Source organism: Mastomys coucha, unplaced genomic scaffold, assembly GCF_008632895.1.
Source record: "Mastomys coucha isolate ucsf_1 unplaced genomic scaffold, UCSF_Mcou_1 pScaffold12, whole genome shotgun sequence".
Classification (NCBI taxonomy): Eukaryota; Metazoa; Chordata; class Mammalia; order Rodentia; family Muridae; genus Mastomys; species Mastomys coucha.
Window position 1 is genome coordinate 82,767,541 of NW_022196894.1, and position 16,903 is coordinate 82,784,443.

Here is a 16,903-nt window from a genome sequence, read left to right on the forward strand (position 1 = left end):
GGATTTTTAAAAATGTATGAACCTAGTTTGGAAAGTCTGCCAATGATTAGAAAGTCTTGATTTTAATATTGTTATCTTTCTTCCCAAATAATAATGAGACATTTCATGAGACATTATTTTTCTCTTAATAAACCTATCCAAATCATTTTTACTCCTTTTCATCATGAAATTTAATTATTAACATCCTTAGTTGTCTGTTTTCCTGGTCCTGATCTTTCCACCTTACTTATGGGTTCTCTTTCCATAAAGCATATGAAGTCGATATTTCAACTATTGCTGCAGTGAGTTTCCGGTTAACTGTGGATGTATGGAGTGAACCATCCCCCCAAAGATCTCAGTTACTAACTGAGGTACTTGCCCAAATAGAAAATGATAGGAAATATTCAGATTTTGAGCTGGAGTAGAATGACAGAGATATAAGTTGTCCTAGTATTATTTATAACTTGCTGGAATAACAGTTAAAATTAAAATGAAAGATGTATTAGAGAGGGCTGGGTGTGGTGGTGCATTCTTTTAGTCTCAGCACTATGGAGGCAGAGGCAAGTTTGAAATCAGCCTGGTCTCCCAAGAATGTTCAATGACAGCCAGGGCTACACAGAGAAACCCTGTCTCAAAAAACAACAACAATAACAACAATAACACCACAAATGATATAGGAGAGAGCTAAATAATTACATGTAGGCTCACATGAACTTCACCATAGATAGGTCATTCTTTTTCCCCTGGGAGATGATTTTCCCAAACATAAGATTTTTCATTGCTGCTCATAAAATCCAGCATATAAGTGTGTTTCTCCTTTGATTTGTTCTTTTACTAGAAAAGGGAATCATGATTCTTTCATTAAGCATTTCTCCACAATAATGAACCCTGGGAGACTTAGTGTCCCTCGTGGACAGTTGATGGCTCAGTGTTTGTTCTCTTTTGAAATTTTTAAGGTATTATGAGTTGTGGGCTAATGAAATGGGTTCGTGCACTTCTTTTTATTTATCTGACAAATGTAATAGCTGTATCTGTTTGTCCCTTTATGCCAACAATGGACAGTTTGTCAATACATACTATAATAGCCACACATTTCAGCAATTCCTAAGAGAGACATTTTGGTCAAATAGAAGGAACTGCTGTTAGATATTCATCATAAGTAAATTTACATCAACATGGGATGTATGGGTCTTATCCTGCAATGAATCTTTCAATACCCCATGAAAGTGATGTTTTAGTCCAGTGCAAACAATTGTTGTTAGATATTCTTTATATGTATGCTAAACTCTCTACATGAAAAGCTTAAAGGATTTCTCAAAATACATCTATATCACCAAGCAACTTAGAACCCTGGACATGTCCTTTTGCAGGCTAGGTTTTCTCAGTCTTGCCACTATTGGCATTTTCAACCAAATCATTCTTCATTGTGAAGTACCAGCCTGTACATTAGAGGATATTTAGCAGCATGCCTGACTTCAACCCCAAGATTTCAAAGGGGTACCAGTGGCACCCCTTTTCTTAAATATTTTTAAAAGACATTTTAAAGTATCCACTTTAAAATATAGAGACAAAAGTCTCACTAGTTGAAAACCACTACTGTAGATGTCTCAGGATTTTTATCCTGCTCTATCCAGACAACCTAATGTTACTGCTATGATTCATCTTCGTATGTCTTACCCTGAGTCCATTGCTAAACCATTTTCTCCAAACTTGTGTATTCATTCATCACATACAGGAAACATTTTTATATACAACTTCAAGATGTTATTCTGGCTGGTTTTGTGTGTTAACTTGACATAAGCTGGAGTTATCTCAGAGAAAGGAGCCTTCCCTGAGGAAATGCCTCCATGAGATCCAGCTGTAAGACATTTTCTCAATTAGTAATCAAGGGTGAAAGGGCCCACTGTGGGTGGTACCATCCCTAGGGTGGTGATCTTGGGCTCTATAAGAAAGCAAGCTGAGCAGGCCAGGGGAAGTAAGCCAGTAAGAAACATCCCTCCATGGCCTCTGCATCAGCTCCTGCTTCCTGACCTGCTGAGTTCCAGGCCTGACTTCCTTTGGTGGTGAACAGCAGCGTGGAAGTGTAAACTGAATAAACCCTTTCCTCCCCAACTTGCTTCTTGGTCATGATTTGTGCAGGAATAGAAACCCTGACTAAGTCAGATGTGTATACATGTAACTGATATGTTTGTATTACAGTATTCTACATGTTCTTTACAACACCGAGAGATAGACATTTTCTACTGAGGAGATAAAAGTGGGCATAAATCCCATGGTTTACCAGTAACAGCTTAGTGGTTCATCTTCACAGATCTTGGTTGAATACAGTTGGGGAAGCATCCTTGTTAGACATAATTCAATGCTTCTTAATAAAGATATATTGTGGGTGACAGAACCCAATAAGTGCATACCCACTCCATCACAGTCATAGAGTAAGATGCTTCTGTTGTTTAGACTTTACAAAGTTTCTCAAGTTCCTATTGTGATCTCCTCTCCAGTAAGAGACAACTGAGAGAGAAGTAAATGGATTTTCCCATTTAACAAATACAGAGTCAGGAGGGACCTAGCTTTGTTGGTCTCCATAGTCCTCCCTTTGGATCTTACAAGTGAAAGTTTATTTAAGTCTGTAAATGTCTTCTAACTGGATAGCATTTTATCACACTCTAAACTGCCAAGGGACTGGGTGTCACACATAGTGAAAGGAAGAGATCTAAAAAATGAATATGAGATGCATATCCTCTTAGGAGTTTCGGATCAAGTAGAGGTATTTCAGCTGGCATGGACACGAATGGAGGGAGAACTGCTTCAAGACTGGAGAGAATATATGGCTTGAAAAAACCCAGAGAATGGGATCAAGTGATTATTTATTGGCTGAGTGAACACAAAATTATTAGGAATGAGGAAGAATTGATATGTGTATCCTTTGATTTAAATTCGTTGTGCAACTTGACATTTATCCATTTTATGGTTATTTGTCATATCAGCAGAAGTAAATTATTGTGATAGATAACTTAGTTTACTCTTTTTGAACACTGGTAATTTATGGCTCTCTTTCTTCCCCAGTGTTCTTAGAAGTTTGTCCATGCTATTGATATTTTCAGACGATAAGCTTTTGGCTTCATTTCTTTTCCTATCATTCTTTTGTTCTCCTGCTCATTGATTTTTGCTTTAAGTTTATTTTCTTTGTCTTTTCCTGGCTTCTAAAGATGGAAGCAGGTTATTGATCCAAAGAATTCTTTTCCTAACATAAGCTTTAATGCTATATATTGCTTTTCAGTCACTATAAGCATTGTTCCTTATTTCTTAATTTCAGTTTAGAGTCTCTCTACATTTTTTTTTTACAGTGGCTTTATGATTGCTTCTTGAGTCATGTGTTTTCATAAGTAGGATGATTTTCAAATATTTCCTTCATCAAGTTTCCTCTTCCCTTTCTGTTTCCTGACGTCTAGTATTATTATGTTGATGAAAGATTATGTACTTTGTTCTTTTAAATTTTAAGTTTGTTTTTGACCAAGAATGTGGTCTTTATTAACACATAATTAATGAAAGCATTTGCAAACAATAGATAGAGGCTTCTGTTGGCTGGGGCGTTCGGTTCATAATGTGGGTCAAGTTTTCCTCTTTAGCAACTCTGTCTTTTGAGAAGGGGATCCACACTAAGCATGGACTTGTCTTTTCTGCATCTCTGTTCTTCCGGTTTCTGTTTCATGAACGTTTGTTCTTTATTCTTAGCTGCATGTGCACTTAGGATAGCCACGAATTCTTGACTAATGGACCACTGCATCATTTTGCAACATTCTCCTTTGTCTTTGGTAATATCCTCTGCTCTGAACATTTTGCTTAAGTTAATATAGCCACACCACTTTTTTATCTTTTTTTAGTAGCTGGTTCCATGGTGTATCATTCCCAATCCTATTGATTTTTAATTAACTTAAGTCGTGATATTTCAGAGGAGTTTCAAATAAATACTATAGATTTGAGTTACATTTCGTATTTTAAGAAGTCAGTTTTTGTCATTTATTTGGTATATTTAGACTATTAGTGTGATTATTGGTAACTTTGGACTTACACTTACAGTTTTGTAATTTCCATTGTCTCTTCCATCTGTTTCCTTGTTCCTTTTATTACCTTCCGTGCCTTCCTGTTTGGTTAAATCAGTGCGTTATATTTTCTTCCCTTCACTGCTGTGAAAATATAACTGAGTAAAGCCACTTCAGACTTTGTTTTGGCTCATGGCATGAGGGTGCAGCCTTCATAATGGGAACATGTTCATGGCATGAAAGTGCAACCATCATAATAGGGAACAAGTTCATAGTGTGAGGTTACAGCAGGTCCTCGTGGGGAACAAGCCCATGACATGAGGGTGCAGCTGTCATCATGGGGAACAAGTTCATGGCATGAAAGTGCAGCCCGTCGTCATAGGGAAGGCATGGAGGCAAGTGGGAAATGAGGTGAATCATCATGCTGCATCTACAGATGAGGTATATATCTCATTCCTCAGCTCTTTTACTTTTGTCCTGTCCGAGACCGCTGCCTAAGGATAGAGCTATCCAAATTCAGATCTCTCCTCTCAGCAATACCTTTCTGGAAACAGACATACTCAGAAATGTACTGCTACATGATTGTAAATCAAGTTGACAGTGATAATTGGCCATCATCATTAGCATTCCATTTTAACTATGGACTATGAATTTTGATACCTTAGACTATAGATCAATAAATCTGTTATTTTTACCAGATGCTCAAGGGGATGATAGAAGGCAGAGTTGTCTTTACTTTGAATGAGTTTGGTTTCCCTTTCACAGGATAGCAACACTTTCACAGGATGTTTTGTCATCTAAACTCTCTGCTTTGCTCCTAATTGAATTAGATATTGTACCTGTGACATAACAATGCCCATTGCATGCATTGTACCCTGTAAGTGCATTATAACATATTATGCTTTCCATGTGACTATCATCTGCATTTTAAACACTAGGAGGAAGCAAAAAGCAGACTAATACTTACCAGCCCCAGACCAGATTTCCTTAATCTTGTTTGCTTTCCCATATTCCAACTTGCTTTATTGCTCATCTTCTTTTGGTAATCCTTCTAGGTCAGATCTGCTGGCCGAATGGAATGCTGTCACAGTTTTTCGGAATAATGCAACCTTACATTTTCTTAATCTCAACATGGCTCTCTTTGCTGAGGGATATTTTTACTGGATAGAGAAATGTAGATTTCTACTTTTCCAGCACTTAAAAAAAAGTATCACTTTTCTGTCTTCTGGACTTCTGATGAAAAAAAGAAGTATTTGAGCCATTGTTCCTCTTGGTTGAATGTCCTTTTAAAATATTTTCTTTAGTTTTTGTTTTGTTTTGTTGTTATGATTTGCATGGGTGAGAGTTTATTTGGGTTTTCCAATTTGAAATTAGTAGAGATGCTTGAATATATAGATTCTTTAATCAAATTGGATATTTCTTCATTATGTCCCACTCTTCCCACTTCATTCTACAATTCTCTAGTAGGTAATCCCCACATCCCTGCCATCTTTTGATAGTCTTCTCCCTTGTAATAAGACCTTTTCTTAATCTTCTGTGTGTTGGGTAATGATGCATTATACCCTGGACTTTCTTAACTCCAAGTCATTAGACAGAATTCTGTGAGAGAAAATAATCATTTAGATTCAGTTGAGAGCATAGATCCAACTTCTATGAGTGGCAGTTGTTATAGCAATTTCTTTCAAGTTAGGACATACTGTGCTTCATGGAGTCTCTTTCAGAATTAGAACATTCTGAGATGAGGCTCCTTAAAAAATCAGGAAGTAAACAACTCAGAATTTTCAGGAACTTCTGAAACAAGTTTCACTAGACCCCTCCTTCTCAGTCATGAACCATCACCCACATTGGCGTAGGCTTTCTGTGACGCAGCTGCTTTGGAGTTGATTTTCGTCCCATAAGTAACCCTTCCTCCATATTCCTAATAAACTCATTGGTTCACTGAGTTTGACTTAGGCAGTATCTTTATTTTGGTTTGTTGCCAATACACTATCTGGGGTGAGTAGATTTTTGTTCAGGAGTTCGTACATAATTATAGGAACCTCTTCCTGAGCTTCTTCATCCTTTATCATTTCCATAGTATTTTCTGCTTCCATAAGATAACCCCTTTTGGATATCTTGCCAAAAGATGTGCTTTATTTTCCCAACGTTTTGAGCATACCCACAATGGTCTCATATATAGGAAGGGAGGAAGGAAAGAAGGAAGGGAAAAAAGGAGGGAGGGAGGAAGGAAGGAAGGAAGGATGAGAGGGAGGGAGGGAGGCAGGGAGGGAAGGAGAGAGGGAGTGAGTGAGTGTGAGCACATGAATGAGAATGAGAATGGGTGAGAGAGAGTGTGAGATTTGCTCCAAGAAGAGTGGAGATGCATCCTACTCTCCTGATTAGAAACTCAGGTCTGCACTGCAATTGTCCTCGCTTTGGGTCCTGTTGGGTCTTATTGCTGCTTTGCCCCTTGCTGAGGCTGCTTCACTGCTTAAGGGATCACCCAAGATGTTGGGTACAAAGGACTACAGAAAAGAGAAACATTACAGAATGCCCCCTGCCCCCCAGTATCTGAGGACAAAGAGACTTTGCTTGCCCAATCAAAGCTAGAGACCTCCTCCTGCAGTTCTGAATGGTACTGAGTTCCACCTAGTACCTGGGCTATGTTTGGCCCACTGTGGATTAAATAGAGAAAGAAACCTGGCAAAGGTCTTAATTAGCTAGGCAGAACTTTGAATTTGGCTTGAATCTGCCAGGTAGCCATAGCCTGAGGTAGCTACTGTACACACCCTGTCCACGTTTGAGAGTGGCTTCCAGTGGGAGCATGGGACAGAATGTGCTTTCCCCATCTTGCCCAGAATCAAAACCAAGGCTTCCACTTAAAAAACAAGAAACAAAAACTATCATAAACACCGCACATACTTCATGCCATATATAATAAGTTGACTATATGAAGCTAAAAAGATGATAGATCTCAGTCCTTGGAATAATCAGTGACTTTGATTTGCCATACAGTCTATCTTTTATTTCTTACTACTGGAAATGCTTTCTGTCTGGAGACTACTGTGATTGTACATTGTATACAATATCTTCAAGGCAAACTGTTGTTTTTAACAACCCTTTAAGTTTTATAAGCACTGACTTTTATTGAGAAAACTGCTAATTAGCATAATTTTTGGAAAGCTTAATCAGGACAATTCTAAACTGCTACATGCAAAGGCACACTCATATCTATAGATCACTATGATCATACTGTGAAATGCACAGCCCTCAGAACGCTTCTGTGTTCATTGATTATTCATGTACCAGTGGAGAAGAGCCAGACGTTTTCAGAATAGATGCTAGAAAGCTTGTGAATTAAATTTCAAAGGGGGAATCAACTACACTTTTATAATGAATCTGTTTGTGAAGTAAATTATTACCTCTTGGCTTTTATTATTGTATGTGCTATATCTTTTATAGAAATAAGAGTTATGTAACCTTATTCAGACCTGTTCCTGTTTCTGAGACCCTCTTCTAAATCCCTGATCAACCTACCGGTAACATGGCAGACATGTAAACCTAAGAGGCACGACTTTGGGGGCTGTGGTATACTTTTTTGGCAATCTCTGTGCAGAGGGATACACCACTGACCTTCCAGTCAGCAAACTATAATCACGTTTGATGGAGAGGGTGGACTGCTTCCCTGAGGCTGAGGATGCTTTGGGGGCAGAGATGCTCCTGTGTCAGCAGGTGGCTGTAGCAGATGTGACTCTTCTGTTGGCACTAAGGAAGGCAAGGCAAAGCCACTCAGCAGGAGAGGCCTCCTGCTTGGCCTCCAACTTTCCAAACTATCTTGGCAAAGACACACTGCTCTGTATTTGTTTTCTTTTCTCTTAGTCAAGATGTTTTCCAAATCTGATATGTTTACTAATGACAAACACACATAAATCCTTGCTCATTGCTTCCATGTATGAATATATTACCAGCCCCTCTAGGACCCAGAAGCAAATTGTTCCTTTATTCCTCCTTTAACTCTTTTCAAAGGAGGGTCAATGGGGATTAAAAAAAAAAAAGAGAATTCCAAAGGCTTTTTTTTTTCTGCATCTAAACATTCATGATCTTTCTTCTATAATTTCCTTCTTTTACAGCTAATACAAAGTATAAGAAGCTCCCCAAAAATATCTTGCTAACTAGTGAAGGGTCAGGCCTCTCCAGTTATTGTAAGAATGGATAATTTTTGATATTACAATCCTAAAGTAGAAGGTTTAGATACAACGGATGTGCTTAGATTAATTCTAATCACTAGCTGTGACTAAGACATGAAATCAGCCTAGGTACCCACTGATGGCTGGCTGGAGGACTGATGAATGAACAGGTAATGATTAAGTATCATTCATAGAACACTACTCAACTATTAAAAAGGAACAGGATGGACAGAACTAGAAAGCATGCATTAAGCAAAAATGAACCAGAAACAAAAATTTCTTGTTCCTCATATCTGTGTAGAAGCTACAACAAGAAAATTGTCTTTTATATAGATTAACAGTTGCATAGGTTGGGAAGTGGGATGGGCATGGATAAAGGTAGGTTGGATTTGACCACTGCATGTCTTCTGCAAATGTCAATCACTGGACTCTATAAGCTTGTGGAACTAATATAGTTTCATCAAAAATAAATTCAAAAAAATAAGGAAATGTGTAAACTCCAGAATTTTTCTGTGTGTAACATCTTAGAAGCTGCAATTGTATTATTTTTGATGTCTATAGAGGAAAAATACCTTTTTTTTTTTAACATTTTAGAATTGACTCTCTGCAATCACAGATCATTACTGTTTTTGCAAAATGTAGCCTAGAGAGATACTGAGCAGCTGACCCCTGGTCAGTGTGAATGTGTACAGAAATACAGTGGAATGGATTTGTGATGTTTCCTGTATTTTTGTGTGATGTGCACAATGGATGAGGCATTTCTCTTGCTACAGGTAAAGTCTACTTCCTTCTGCCCTTTCCATTACAAAGATATAGAAACCACAAATCCTGTTTGTCTTGGGTCTCAAAGATCCTGTGAGTTAAATAGCCCAGACATTCACCCGTGGCACTTCAGATGGAATCCTATTAGACTTTATGAGGTTAGCCTCGCCTGCAGAAATTCATTAGTTATGAAGTGCATTGTTCCTAACATTCTGCCTTTGGGAGACAGCTGGGAGGCATTGTGTTCTGGCCTACAGTTGTCTGCCAGAATTCTTCAGACACAATGGAGGAAAGAAAAATCACTCAGTGTATGGAATTTTCCCCTTCTCAATATAACGTTTTATCTCCCCAAATTATGGAAATGAATAAAGATGCAGAGGAGCCGGTTGTCATAAGAGTCTGCGGATGGTGGGTTACTTTGCTTCATTGATGGAGCGCACTCACACAGAAGTAAATCATCGTAATCAAATCAGTGTTTCAGCTCTCGTCCCCCTCATCTAATTCTAATTTGTCATAAACAGTGTGATCAGGAAGTGATGAGTGATTCTCATACCCTTTACTGGGTCGGCACCTAATTTGTATTCCATGGAGAGATAGACTCAGAAGCCAATAACATATTCAAATTGTGATTTGAGTTTTCTAAATAAACATTTATCCAGATGATGCATATTAATAATTCAGCACCCACAAACTCTCAAGGTGTTCGTGCTTCAGTGGCAGATTGACTCACATTAAAATGGTATGTTATTGATCCTATAGAACCAAGAGCTTTGATGATGGGTTGGAAGACTAGAGAATAGAAAGACAAGCAGGAGACCTTAGAAACCAAACCAATCATTACTAATAGGTTAGAGAAGGAACAGTGAGATGTTAGCAGAGAGGAAAGCTTTTAATAGAGACATTGGTGATAAGAAAGGAGAGCAAGGAGCACCCCAACTAGAGTATTAAGGTCCTCCTAATTTCCATGAATGCCAGGGATCCTTTTCATTTATCCCATCTTGAGATCTTCAAGGAAAGTTGAATGCCTGTATCCCACAGAATGCTCAAGTTCAACTGAGCTGACCTTAAGTGAGGTCTGTATACTTACAATAATGTAGAATTAGCTAAAATGATGGTAGACAAGCATCCCCTTAAAAAAAAAAAAGGCAAAGACTGACTATCTCACACATAGGGAGATGGAACTTTGAAGAAGTAGGAGAATGTGAAAACAGAATTGGACCTGGAATAGCTCCAAAGCTCAGGAGTCAAATGCTTTTTCCTCAGTCTGATGCTATAGAATATGTGAGTTTTCAGAGATAGGATTCAATAGAAGGAAGTTGAGGATGTGCTCTCAAAGATAATACTGTGATCCTGAGCCTCTCCTGTCTCCCTCCTTCCTTTCTGGGTACCATGAAGCAACAGGCCTTCTTACCTACACTAATGATGTATTGTGCTGCCTCAGGCTCTAAGCAACAAAAGAAAGTAACCATTTTGAGTGGAAAACTTCTAAATTACAGATCACAATAAACCTTTTCTTTTCCCGAGTTGGATGTATCCAGGCTTTTGCTACAGTAACGAACATGACTAACACATAAGACCTAAGTAATGCTGTGACACAGTACCTTGTGCAGAATCAGACTTCTGCTGTGTTACTGGGCTGACTAGGGGTTGTGCTTACTAGAAAATTTCTAAGCCCTATAGTTTTTTGATTTATCCATGATCCAATAACACATAAGTTACTTTCTATTATGTATATTTTTACTTTTAAATTTATTATTATCATTACTATTTTATTGTTATTATTGGTGGTGGTAATGGTGTTTGTATGTGTGTGACTATGTGATATGTGCGACATGTTACATGTGTAATGCTTATGTGTGTGTGTGTGTATATGTGCCTGTGTGCAGTAGTTCTGTCTTTCCCTTGTGGGTTCTGGGGATCAAACTCAGGTTGCCAGCCTTGTTCAGCTAGCACATTAACCTACTGAGACATCTCACAGGCAGGACTTTTCCTTCAGAAACAGGATCTCACTGTTTCCTTGGCTAGCCTTGGACTCACGCTCATTCTGCCTCAATCTCCTGAGTAACTGGGATCATAGAGGCATAATAAATGTCCATATCTCTCATGTCTGTAGGAAACACCTGTTCGCCTTGCTTTTATTAAAGCCACTTTCAGTTTTCTAGGATCTATATCATACCTAAACCTTAGGCACAGTCTTCTAAACTCAATGAAAAGCAACTCTGAGGATTTTGACTGAAATGGCATGGAACTGACAGATCGTTCTGGGAAAAAAATGGCATTACAGTATCACATCTTCAGAAATGCTGCTGGCCTGTCTCCCTCCTTCATTAGGAGGTAGTCTGAATACGGAATCTGAATATGTGTCTTCATAGGCACACGTGGCAGAGCCTAGGTACCCAGTTTGTGGTGCTGCTTTGGTTAGTTTTGGAAATGTGAAGAAGTGGGGACTGACTGGAGGAGGGAGGCCACTGGAATCAGGTCCCAGGGACTATATTTTCCTTGCCTCCTTCTTCCTGTCTCCTCTCTGCTTCTTGCCAGTAAGCAGTAAAGAAGGTCCTTTGCTACATACTATTTATCTTCTGCTGGTGAAAATTTGCACAAGCATAGAGGATCACACTATCAGGTGTTTTCGTCACAATGATACAAAATACTAAACAATGCTATTGAAGTTTTATGTATTTCTGTTGCTCCATAAATGTCAAGTATATATGGAATTGCTCACTATTTACCCGGAGTCTTTTGTTGGGAGTGGGAAGAATGATGGGAGTGGAAGCCAGAAATTTCTGCATACAAGGCAAGTACTATACTGTTGAGTCATAACTCATCTCTCTTATGGCCATTAGGTGGTTTGGGTGTTTATTTGCATACACATTAGGATTCCTAGTATGTGTTGCTGGCATGTAGCACTACACTAATTTTGTTACACAAATTGTATACATTGCCTACTTGGTGAAATTTTGTTAATTTAAAAACCCTGTATTAACAATCACAATATTTATAAATGACAACCAATAATTTAGTTTCCACCTTTCCAATTATTTTATCTTCTTTATACTTACTGCCTCACGGGACATACTGGTTGAGATTTTCAGTACAATACTGAGTAGCCACAGTGACAGACAGGCTTGTCTACTACTAACTTGAAAGGGAGGCATCTGCATACCACCAAGTATGAGAATTAATGCAAAATGATTTGACTTTATGAAGATAATCTAGTAACCTAAAATTTCACCTCTATCCATAATTTTCCGAATGTTTGAACAGTGTGGAACACATTTCATCAGTTCCCTTTACTTTTGAGATTTATTTATTTATAGCAGTGTCTCCTGCAGGTAGGGCTGTTCTGAACTCTTCCTTGATAAAGATGACTTTGCCCTCCTGTCCTCTCTGCCTCCACCTCTCAACGGCTGGCATTATGGATGTGTCCTACTACACTCGGTTTAGGCAGTGCTGGAGATCCAAGCTAGGGTCTTGTGGATGCTAGGCTAGTTCTCCAGCAACTGCATTACATGCCCAGCTCTTGAGTTAGATTTCAGAATAATTCTTCTTCAAGAAGCCTTCAGGGCATGCTCAGGGCAGAGTGAAGCCTGGCCTTTTTTGGTTTTGCCAGGTTTTCAGCTTTACCAATCATAGTGGACTAAGCAATCTGCTTAGAGCTCTCTGTTATCTGCTAGCTCCTGAGAAACACACGGGCAGGTCTATGTTTTATTGATGGCTTCATCCCACGGCAGTTGGTATAGAGCACAGGATAGCTGGAGTGCATTTCTACAAATAATTTGTTGATGCTATGTCCTAGAAACTTCACTTTTGTCTTTCTCAAAAAACAAATATTTATGTTAAATACACTCCATTTATAAAGGCAATTAGCGTAGTAAAATTTATTATAAATTTGACTGAAGAGTTTCATTTATCAACACATTTATAAAACCTTAGCATATAATTATGCCCTCTGAGAGACACCTACTTTCTACTTTGATAAAGCAGCAATTGTTGTTATAATTTCAATCAAGTTCATCATTATTTTAACATTGTCCTTTTTGGTTGTTGTTCATCATGGTGCTATTAAGAAAATAAAAGTGAGACTTTCACTGTGTTTGTTAGTATTTTTTTTATCAACCCAACAAAAACTAGACTTACCTAGAAAATAGAAATTTAACTGAGAAGTTGCCTCCAATAGAGTGGCCAATATTTTGTAGATTAATGGCTGACATGGAAAAGCCAAGCCCACTGGAAATGGTTCTACCTCTAGACTGGTGTTCTTGGGTTGTTTAAGAATGCAGGCTGAGCAAGCCATAGGGAGCAAACCATTCTTTTATGGTCTTTGTTTCCAGATCTGGCTCCAGGTCCCTGTCTTTGCTTCCTTCTATGGTGGACTGTGCTAGCCAATCAATTTCTTCCTCCCAGAAGGTGCTTCTGGTTGTGTGGTTTATCACACTAACAGAGAAACAACTCGAACATTCACAAACTTGGATTTGTTCTGCCCTTACTTTTTTTAAAGAGGTTTTTCTTTTTATTTCTGAAACCAAAATAATTTTCTTTCCATTTAAATGCTGTTCTTAACTGATGCAAAAGCCTCCTGAGTTTAATTAACATCCTCAGCTACTTAATTACCGCAGGACCACAAATGTCATTGTAAAATGTAAAACCTTTATTCTATAACTTCGTTTTGCTTTCATGCATAGCATGGCTCTAAAAATCACAGTAGTGATATTTATTAGCTGTCTTTGCAAAACTGTGGGTAATACATCTTTCATATTTCATTGAAAAGAAAAGAAACTAAATCCCACCAGGATCTGCATTGTTAGTTCTTCCTCTTGATTGCTTCCTATGGGCATGTTTTTCTGCTATTAGATGTGCTTGGATTAATCTTCATTTTAAAATGGCAGGCTGGAAAAGCAAAATCCTATTTTTGAGTTAGGCAATTAAGTCCTACATCTGATGGTCTAGCTCACACTAGCTCCCAGCCAGTCTGGCTCACAAATAAGATTGTACAGTAATTTCTGATATGGCGAAGTGTCTTTATTGTCAATAGGCTTATGCTTTTAGTTTGCTCCAGTAGATAACAATAAATAGTGACTCCGTAACATCCTGTTACAGATTCTACCACTTCTAAAAAGCACTCTACAAACCCGCAGCTTTTTGTTGGCTACACTTCTAGGGAATGTCAATCAGGTTCTATCAACAACATAGATGAAAGCATATCTATACTTATCCATCAGGGTGTCCCACATTCTCTGTGGAAGAGTTGCTGAACAATGTGTGTGACTCAATCTGGTGGGAAATTTCTTATTAACTCAAAATCTCACATTTTAAAACAGTACGTAGTCTTCTAAACTTCAAGCGCTTGCTCATATTATCTAAAAAGTGTTTTTAAATATAGAACTCACTATCATGTCCTGTAGTCTATCCATTATGACCTGTGTCCTTTCTTCCTGATTTTTTACCTACAGAATACTTGAAATCTCCATTTGAAGGCACTGTTAGTACTACCTAAGGTTGTGTCTCCCCTATGTAAATCATGTCTACTTTTTCCATGGAAAATGGAATGGTTTTATTTTAATTTGTGGAGGCATAGGCAATAAGAGTCTATTAATAACAATCCACCTTTTATCTGCCCCCCCTTTTGTATCTCTGAATCCAGGTTTAATTTCCCTTCCGGTTACTTTGAACAAGATGGGTTTTGCCAAAAGATCATTTCCTTGCTTCTATCTTTGGCTGTATGTCCAGGAGTCTCTCTGTCTCGAAGGAATTTCCTTCCTTTCACTGGTCATTTGTGTAAATATGTACCCTTTCTTCAAAACTCTTATCTAATGCCACTTGTGAAGCCTTCTCTAAACATCTCATTGTAAAAGCACACTTCTCTCAGTCTCTGTCTTTTTCAGACAAACACACACACTCATTAAGGTTTAAAAAGCAGCAGATCCCTCCTCCTCAACTATAATTGCTGCAGTGGTAGGCAGAGGCCCATACTCCTCACCTAACCAGTTTACAGGCATTACAGAATGGCCCAATTATCTTCTGAGCTCTCCCAGATTTTTTTTTAAAGTTCATTTAAAACTAAATGTTGGCATTTTTATTTTGAAACTAAACTACAAGATAAAACCAATTTATAAAATTATCCAAGACTAAAATTTATTATCTCCCTTTCCTTCTTTCTTTCTTCCTTCCTTCCTTTCTTTCTTTCTCTCTTTCTTTCTTTGCTACTTTCCTGATAACATAGGAAAGTTTAACTTTCTGTTTAGATGATTCAAATTATTTAACAGAATGTGCCCAGCAGCTTCAGAAAGGAAGTATAGATTTTGAAATTCCAAACTGTCAATATTGGGAAACGTGCACAAAAGAACTCATGTGCATGTGACCATTTTCAGGGCTGAGGTCCACATCCCCCTGCACCTACTACAATATAATAGAAAAAAAAGGCTTGGGTGGAGTTGAAAACTCCTTTCAAATGTTAAACAATCACTGGAAATCCTGAAAATGTATCCTCCTCCATCCAGTGGGAAAAACATTTTAAAGGTTTTTTTTCCCTAAGAATTGTTTAGCAAGAGCCTTACTCAGAAGTTTCTATTTTTGACAGTTCAGTTTTAACTGCCTGAAATATAATGCCATCTGTGTTTACTTTTCCCTTGCAAAACACAATTCCTTTTTCCCGTTTATGCATAACAAGTCCATGGTTCTAATAACCCTGATTAATGTGTTGATCAGAAAGGTGCATTTCTTCTTTGAATCTAAGCACAGAAAGCATATTTTCTATTTAAAAAATTTAAGATATTCTAGTTAATAGATATGGCCACAATATTTATTTCCCACTGAGACAGAGTGGGAAGTTAATAAATTGGACACTGAAGTTTAGTGAATGTCACTAAATTTAGTGACATCAAGGACACAGGACCAAAGCTTACTCATTCATACCCATGACTGGTCCACTCATACATACACTGGAGCAATAGGACAAGACATTCAAAAATCATTAAAAATATAACTTATTAATCAGATGATTTTAATTATCCTACATTCTGTATAGCTATCTATAATCATGAAAGTCATTATAGATATTTGAGTTATCCTATTCCTATTAAAAAATATACTGACTGGCAATTAATTGCTTTGCCACTGTATCTTCCATAAGGGAAAATTCAGAAAATTTATTTAGTTTATATTTCATTGAATATTTAATCTCCACTTAAAATCAACGAACCTTTCATTTTTAAAGTTTCATCCTGGCATTTCTTCTATAGCTAACAGTCTTTAAGAGTATCCCAAACCAGCGTTTTGGTGAATGATGTATAGTCAAGCCGAAGTGTATTATCAGGTCTCACGTGGATGCTTGAAAGCTTTTGTTGTGATTGAATTCCCTTTTAGATCTCCCTTTGTAGAGACAGGATCGTGTTGCCAGGCTTCTCAATGGACATGTTTCTGGAGCAGCTGGGCCTGTCAGAACAAGCCTTTCACTTCCTGTTTCCTCCTGAACCTTCAGAAGGCAGAAGTTGAGCTGCGCTCCCTCGAAGCTACCTCTCACTTTCCTTAACTAGTGATGTATTAGACAGTTTAGGGCATGGTTGGTAAATAAGCTGACTAAAATTTAGCAACAAATGTCATTTACCAAAGATTATCATGAACGAGTTTATCAATAATAAGACTACTTGACACAGTATTATAGTACATACATGAAACAATGAAAGCATCCTTTTAAAACTCCCTTCTAATAAAGGCAATTTTTATTAGTTTACATATCTATCAAACAATATTATATGCATAGTTTTGATGAGTGTTTAAATCTGTAGTAGAATTTTTTTTTTATTATTTTCTTTATTTATATTTCAAATGATACCTCCTTTCCCAGTTTCCCCTGGGGGTGGGAGGGGAAACCCTGTTCCCTCCCCCCTCCCCCTGCTCATCAACCCACCCTCTCTCACTTCCTGGCCCTGGCATTCCCCTACACTGGGGCATAGAACC

General features: G+C 37.9%; 1 protein-coding gene and 1 long non-coding RNA gene across 2 annotated transcripts in view; one reads left to right on the top strand and one right to left on the bottom strand.

The window, feature by feature from the left end:
- Positions 1 to 16,903, bottom strand: part of Cyyr1 (cysteine and tyrosine rich 1) — a 94,520-nt gene that overhangs the window by 71,152 nt on the left and 6,465 nt on the right. The gene's annotated exons all lie outside the window — the stretch shown is intronic.
- Positions 1 to 16,903, top strand: part of LOC116086089 — a 79,028-nt gene that overhangs the window by 22,956 nt on the left and 39,169 nt on the right. The window lies entirely within an intron of this gene.